Source organism: Diceros bicornis, chromosome X (assembly GCF_020826845.1).
Source record: "Diceros bicornis minor isolate mBicDic1 chromosome X, mDicBic1.mat.cur, whole genome shotgun sequence".
NCBI lineage: Eukaryota > Metazoa > Chordata > Mammalia > Perissodactyla > Rhinocerotidae > Diceros > Diceros bicornis.
In genome coordinates, this window is record NC_080781.1 from 86,547,015 (window position 1) to 86,554,494 (window position 7,480).

The window sequence follows — 7,480 nt, forward strand, 5'->3', positions numbered from 1 at the left end:
TCTCTTGCAGCTTTTAGGATTCTCTCTTTATCTTTAATTCTGGAGATTTTAATTATGATTTGTCTTGGTGTGGACCTCTTTGGGTTTATCTTGTTTGGTGCTCTCTGTGATTCCTGTACCTGGATGTCTGTTTTCTTCCTTAGGTTAGGGAAGTTTTCATCTATTATTTCTTCAAATAGATTCTTTGCCCCTTTGTCTTGCTCTTCTCCTTCTGGGAAACCTATAACATGGATGTTAGTGTGCTTGATGTTGTCCCAGAGGTCCCTTAGACTGTCCTCACTCTTTTTAATTCTTTTTTCTTCTATCTGTTCAGCTTGGGTGATTTCTTCTAGTTTTTCATCCAGCTCGCAGATCCATTCTTCTGTATCCTCTACTCTGCTTTCGAGTCCCTCTAGTGAATTTTTCATGCAGTATTGTATTCTTCATTTCTGATTGGTTCTTTTTTATATCTTCCATTTCTTTGTTGACATTCTCACTGAGTTCATCCATTCTTCTCCCAAGATCAGTGAGCATCCTTAACACTCTTTGTTTTAACTCTCTGTTGCTCATTTCTGTTTCACTTAGTTCCTTTTCTGGGGTTTTGTCCTGTTCTCTTACTTGGAATGTACTCCTTTGCCTCCTCATTTTGTCTCTTTCCCTGTGCTTGTGTCTATGTATTAGGTAGGTCAGCTACCTCTCCTGCTCTTGTTTAGGTGACCTGATATAAGTGATGCCTTATGAGGCCCACAGTGTGCTTTCCTCAGTTCTGAATGTTCCAGGAGTGACCTGCACGTGGGCTATGTGTGTCCTTCTGTTGTGGTGTGTTTGCTCTCCCTGTAGGTGCCCAGGGAGGCTGAGCTATACTCCTGGCAAGCTGTTGTAATGCTTAGGTGCTTGTAGTTCTTATGGGCCCTTCAGTCTCTTTATCAGGTGTGGGGAGCCCCAGTAGAGTTGGCTGCAAGTACTAACAGCACATTTGTGTTGCAGTATTTCTTTTAAGTGAGTAGGCCCCCAGTGTGGCAGGTTGTTAGGCTCAGGGCCTTACAATTGCTATAAGCCTCCAGTCTTTAGGTCTCTTGTCAGCTCTCTGAGTATTGCAGCTAGGGGGGTCTGACCTCAGACACAGGAGGACCCAATTGTTTCAGGCTTTGGAAGGTGGGGCAAACCCACTATGTGGGTCTTTGAGAAGAACAAGTCTTCTGTGGCTGACAAGCCCCACCTCCCACAGTTCCACACATGCAGTCAACACAGTCCTGCCCTGTGTGCGCACCCCAAACTCCTTAAGTGGACCCAGTCTCTCCACAGTGGGAGCCCCACACACTCCACCACTGCCCCACACTCTCCACCTGTTCCTTGTGCACGCCCTGCTCCACTGACGTGGGCTCAGTTGTCAGGCTGTGGAGAATCCAGCCACCCTTCTATGCAGGTCCACAAGTTGCCTGAGGGCTTGTTGTTGGGTTGGGCCGGTCCCTAGGGTGGGCTGCCTGCCTTGGCTGAGCTGGATTAAAGTGGTGCTCTAGTGGGTGGGGCACAACCTGGGCTAGCAGGCCCCAGGGAGAACTCCAATGGCGTCTGCCAGCATCTATGTCAGCACACTCACACCAGGCCACAACAATGGCTGCTGCCAGTGTCCCAGTCCCTGGAGAGGTCTCATCTCTCACTGCAATGCACTCAGAGCCTATCTGAGTCCCTTTTCACCTAAGCACTGTACACCTTTCTTTCTGGTGATTTTAGGTTGCTTTCTTAAACAGGTGAATTTGTGCGTAGGCCCTTTAAGAGCCGGTTTTAATTTCTTTTGAGCCAGCTTTTCTGTGGGTACTTCCCAATGTTTTAGTAGCAGGCAAAGTCAGATATTATGCCACTCATCTTGATTGTGCTGGGTGCACAAAATATCTATAGCAGGAGAGCTCCCAGCTCAGGGCCCTGCTCCTCCAGGGAGCGCTGCATACCTTTGGGCGGCTCCCGGGTGGCTGTGAAGCACTGTGGCTTGTGAAGGTGGCATTTTTTCCTCTCCAGAAGGGAATTTTTGCCTCTTCCACCTCAATTAGGATTGTCGTTTGTTGCAAGAGTTTCTCTTATCCAGTTTTCAGTTCTCTCTCAGGGGCAATTTTTCCACAAGTAGTTGTAAATTGGCTGTGTCCACGTGAGGAGGTGAGTTCAGAGTCTGCTTACACCACCATCTTGCCTTCTCTCCTACTAACTATTTTTTAAAAAGTTGAAATTAGCCCCTTATTTAAATGAATATGTTTTTGCTTGCCATTATTATTTTTGTTTGTGCATATAGTATCCATTACATCTACAATTGCTAATCATACCCTAATTTTAATTCCTCAGTTGTGTAAATTTGTTATGAGACTGTAAATAAAATGCCCTGTCTTTTCCTAGCCAAGGGTAGTTGTATGTCCCAGACTAGGTACTTCAGATCTGGAACAAAAAGGCAGAAAATGTTTGAAGTTAACTCATTCCATTGGTAACATCATGATGAGTATTCCCTGATGTCTAGACCCCTATGTCTTCCCTGGAATCTATAATTTTTTTGATTCTGATTCTATAGCCTTCTTATCAGTTCTACAACTGATACCTTTCCAAAAAATTGCATATTCAGATCAAGTTAGTGAAAGACCAATTTCTATTGCTTGCCACCAACAACAGTAGCTGACTTAATGATCAACACTCAAAATAGGCTTTGTAACTTTTGAATACAGGGAAATTCTAAGAAAAAGAACAAAAGTTAACACAGAGAAATCAGAGAAAACATTGTTGGGGAAGAGAGAAAATCCCCCTCTGCCCCTTCCCGTAAGGTTCTTATGGATGGCCAAATAATGAAAAGACAGATTAGCAGGAGAAAATAATACCAAGTTTAATAAAATATATGCATGGGAGAAACCAAGGAAACTGAGTTTCTCAACAAAATGGCAGAGATTCTCATCTTAAATACTATCTTCAGCTAAAAACAAAGGAGGATGTTGGGGGTGGGGAGGGAGACAGAAGGGAGACAGAAATTACAGTAATCAAGGGTATGTAGATTTAAGTCCTCTCCTTCTGTACTGCACAGATAAGGCCATCCCCACACCTTCCCTATACAGAGAGGGAGATACCTTCACAAATGGAGATTTCCCTTATAAATGTAAATATTTGTCTGGCAACTCTTTGCAGGGCCACCTAGAGAATGTGGCCAGGGAGAGACAGAATTTTTGATGAGATGGGCTTGTTGGTGCCTTTCCTATTGTAACAGCTAGTTTACAGCCATCATACGATAGTAACTCCTTTCTGGAACAGGTCTTTTATGTTAAATTCTTTAGGCAGTTTGGGGGAGGTCAAATATCAGAAAAAATAATCAAGGTAAAGAGACATATTTCAGGGTGGTCAATTTTGATCTCCCACAACATCAAGGAAGAATAAAAGTTGGGAACAAATTTAAATGACAGATCAAATGTATATTAAAACAATAAATATAAGGGTAATGAGCTTATCTACTAAAATAAAGAGACTTGATCTGAGGAAAAAATAATTAAAGCCCGTGTACAAGAGGGACACAGTTTAAAAAGTAAATGAGTGGACTTAGGTATAGACCTAATCAAACACATACCTATGTGTACCAGAAGACACCAACAAGAGTGTTCACAGTGGCTTTATACATAATAGCTTCAAACTCAAGGTGCACATAACAAAAGTAGTAGGAAGAGGTCTTTTCATATATATATTCTTCCAAAAACATAAGAGAAATATGTCTATGTTATTGACAGTGTTCCATATCCTGGAAAGAGAAGAAAAGACATACAAATACTTATAAAATACATACAAAATAAAACAAACATATAATATACGATTTCATATAAAATTTCTGAAGTATATATAATACATTCCAGGAAGTGATGAGTGTTATGAGGAAAAATAAAGCCGAGTGAGGGGATAAAGAGTATGGGGAGGGTAGTGTTATTTTTTAGAGGGAAGTCAGGGAAAGCCACTCTGATAGGATGATATTTGAGCAGGAACCTGAGGGAAATGAAAGTGAGCCATGTAGAAAACGTGAGGAACAATGTTCTAGGCAAAAGAATCAGAGAGTGAAAAAGTCCTGTTTTATCAACATGATTGCTATTTTGGGGAAAAAAAACATGGAGGATATTATGGCTGGAGTGGAGTGACTGAGAGCAACAGCAATAAGAAATGAAATCAGAGAAACAGCTGAGGGCCACATCTTTATAAGAGATTGTAAGCAACTGTGAGGTATTTCGCTTTTACTTTGAAGGAGAGAGGGAATCTTTAGAAGGTGACTGATATATATTTATAAAAGATCTTTCTGGCTGCTCTATGGTGAATAGACTAGCAGGGCAGGTGTGGATGCAGGGTGAAGCTTTAGAGGCTATTGAAATACAATCCAAGTGAGAGTTAATGATGGCTTGGACCAAGCAGTATTTGGAGGTGGTGAGAATGGTCAGATTATTACAAACATGGAGCAGATTAATTGAATATGGTGTATAAAAAGAAAAATCAATGATGACCCAAGGGTTTTGACCTGAACAACTGGAAGAACAGAGTTGCATTTTACTGAGATGTGTCATATTTATATAGGAAAATGTTTTGAAGTATATATGTATTATAATGTTATGGTAGTTATATCTGAATGTGGAATTAGAGATGATTTTTTTTTTCTTTTTGTGTATCTATACTTTAAATTTTTATTCAAAAAATGTATTGGTTTTCTATTGCAACCATAACAAATTACCACAAATTTACTGGCCTAAAACAACACAAATTTATTGTCTTATAGTTCTATAGGTAAGAAGTCTAACATGGATCTCACTGAGCTAAAATCAAGGTGTCAGCAAGGCTGCATTCCTTTCTGGAGGCTCTAGGAGAAAATTAATCTCCAGGTTCTAAAAGTCACCCACATTCCTTGGTTTGTGGCCCCCTTCCTCCATCTTTAAAGCCAGCAATGTCAAATCTCTCTGACTCTTATATTGTCACATGTCTCTCTTTGACCACAGCTGGGAAAGGATCTCCCCTTTTAAAGACTCATGTGATTAGGTGGGGCCCACCTGGATAATCTAGGATAATCTCTCCACTTTAATGTCTTTACTCTTAATCACATCTGTATAGTAATTTTTTCCATGTAGATAACATATTCACAATTTGCAGGAATTAGGAAGTGGACATATTTGGGGGACCATTATTCTATCTACCACAGTAAATGGCCATTTGTGGAAGAAATATGTGTATGGAGTGACATTTAAGAATTATGATTATGCCCATAACTCATCAATAATCAAAGTTAATTTTTTAGTCAACGTCTTTCTAGACTCTGGGCATGCATGCTATCTGTTCTTTTTCCAATTAATATTATAATGTATACACATGTATTCATTCAACATTCATTTGGCAGTGCCAGGCCCTGCATTTGACACTGGAGATATAAACTATAGCTTAATTTGTTTATGTAACATTATATTATAAGCATTTATACATGATTTTCAAAGCATCATATGGGTGTACCAAAATTTATTTAACATTGCAATAATATTGGACCTTAGAGTTACTCCACTATAATTCACACATAAATTTACATACATTTTTGTGTATTTTCTGATTATCTATCCAAAACTTTCTCCTAAAATAAGATCATCCACAACAAAGCATACAAGCATTTAAAAATATAATTTTAATATTACAAGGGATTTTTTGGTGTATTTGTGTATCAATAAATGTAATCATTGAAATAAAAAGTACCAGGTATTTTGTCTGTATGTGTTGATACAAATATTATATGCATCATTTTGCAACTTTTCTTTTTCATTTGGCAGTATATCTTAGAGATCTTTCTATCTCAGTGCATATAAATGTAAATTATTCTTAAATAATGTACAGAATTTAATAGAATGGATATACCACATTTAATTTAGTGATTGTTATAGTGATGAATATTTAAGTTTTATTCTCTTTGTTTGCTTTTATAGGCTTTTGTTTTAAATTGATCTATTGCTTTCCCGAAATGTTGTGCCAATTTAAATTCCCATCATAGAAGGTCGGCTGCATGGGCAGCAATGTCAGCGGCGGTGGGAAATGGCAGAGTACTTGACCTCCATCTTCGACACCAAGAAAGACAAAATCAACTGTTCATTTTATTTGAAAATTGGAACATGTCGTCATGGAGACAGATGTTCTCAGTTGCACAGTAAACTGACCTTTAGCCAGACCGTTGCCCTCTTGAACATTTACCATAACCTTCAAAACTCTTCCATGTCTGCTGTTTGCACTGTGCTGTGAGTGATGTTGAAATGCAGGAATACTATGAAGAATTTATTTATTTATTTATTTTTTGTGAGGAAGATCAGCCTTGAGCTAACATCCATGCTAATCCTCCTCTTTTTGCTGAGGAAGACCGGCTCTGATCTAACATCTATTGCCAATCCTCTACCTTTTTTTTTTCCCCCAAAGCTCCAGTAGATAGTTGTATGTCATAGTTGCACATCCTTCTAGTTGCTGTATGTGGGACACGGCCTCAGCATGGCCGGAGAAGCGGTGCCTTGGTGCGCGCCTGGGATCCAAGCCCAGGACGCCAGTAGTGGAGTGCGCGCACTTAACCGCTAAGCCACGAGGCTGGCCCCTATGAAGAATTTTTTGAAGATGTTTTTACAGAAATGGAGATGGATGTTTAAGTTGAGGAGGTGGACTTCTGTGATAACCTTGGAGATCACCTAGTTGGAAACGTCTATGTCACCTTTTGCCATGAAGAAGATGCAGAAAAGGCTGTAATTGACTTGAATAGCTGTTGGTTTAATGGACAGCTGATCCGTGCTGAGCTCTCCCCTGTGACAGATTTCAGAGATGCCTGCTGCTGCCAGTGTGAAATGGGAGTGTGTACATGAGGAGGCTTCTGCACCTTTCTACATTTGAAGCCCATTTCTAGAGAAGTGCTGCAACAGTTATGTGGAGTTGTCCCAAGAAGCATAGATTGAGGTCCAGGTCTCCCAAGTGGCAGTAATGATGGAGGTGGTGGGGGAGGAGAGTGCAACAAGAGGCAGTGGAGAGATCATGAAAGATCTGGGCAACACTGAGCCATGCCATTTTTACCATATGTCTGCTAGAAAGTGTAGTTGATTGACCAAACCAGTTCATAACTGGATTTTTTAAAAAAATAACAACAAAAAACAAAGAAGGGTTTCTGAATAAAATTTGCAGTGATACAGTAAAAGAAAAATTCCCATCATAAGTTTATAAGGCTGACCATTTCATATACACTTGCATATTGTTTTAATATTAATTTTGTGTGTGTGTGTGTGAGAGGAAGATTAGCCCTGAGCTAACATCTGTTGCCAATCCTCCTCTTTTTGCTGAGGAAGACTGGCCCTGGGCTAACATCCATGCCCATCTTCCTCTACTTTATATGAGATGCCACCACAGCATGGCTTGGTAAGTGGTGCTTTTGGTGGGTGCCCGGGATGTGAAGCTGCAAAGCCCGGACCCCTGAAGCAGAGCGTGCAAACTTAACCGCTACACCACC

At 40.2% G+C, this 7,480-nt stretch overlaps 1 pseudogene; it reads left to right on the forward strand.

The window, feature by feature from the left end:
* The first annotated feature begins 6,039 nt into the window (after window positions 1-6,039).
* LOC131400312 (splicing factor U2AF 35 kDa subunit-like) lies at window positions 6,040-7,034 on the forward strand (annotated as a pseudogene).
* The last annotated feature ends 446 nt before the right edge of the window (window positions 7,035-7,480 follow it).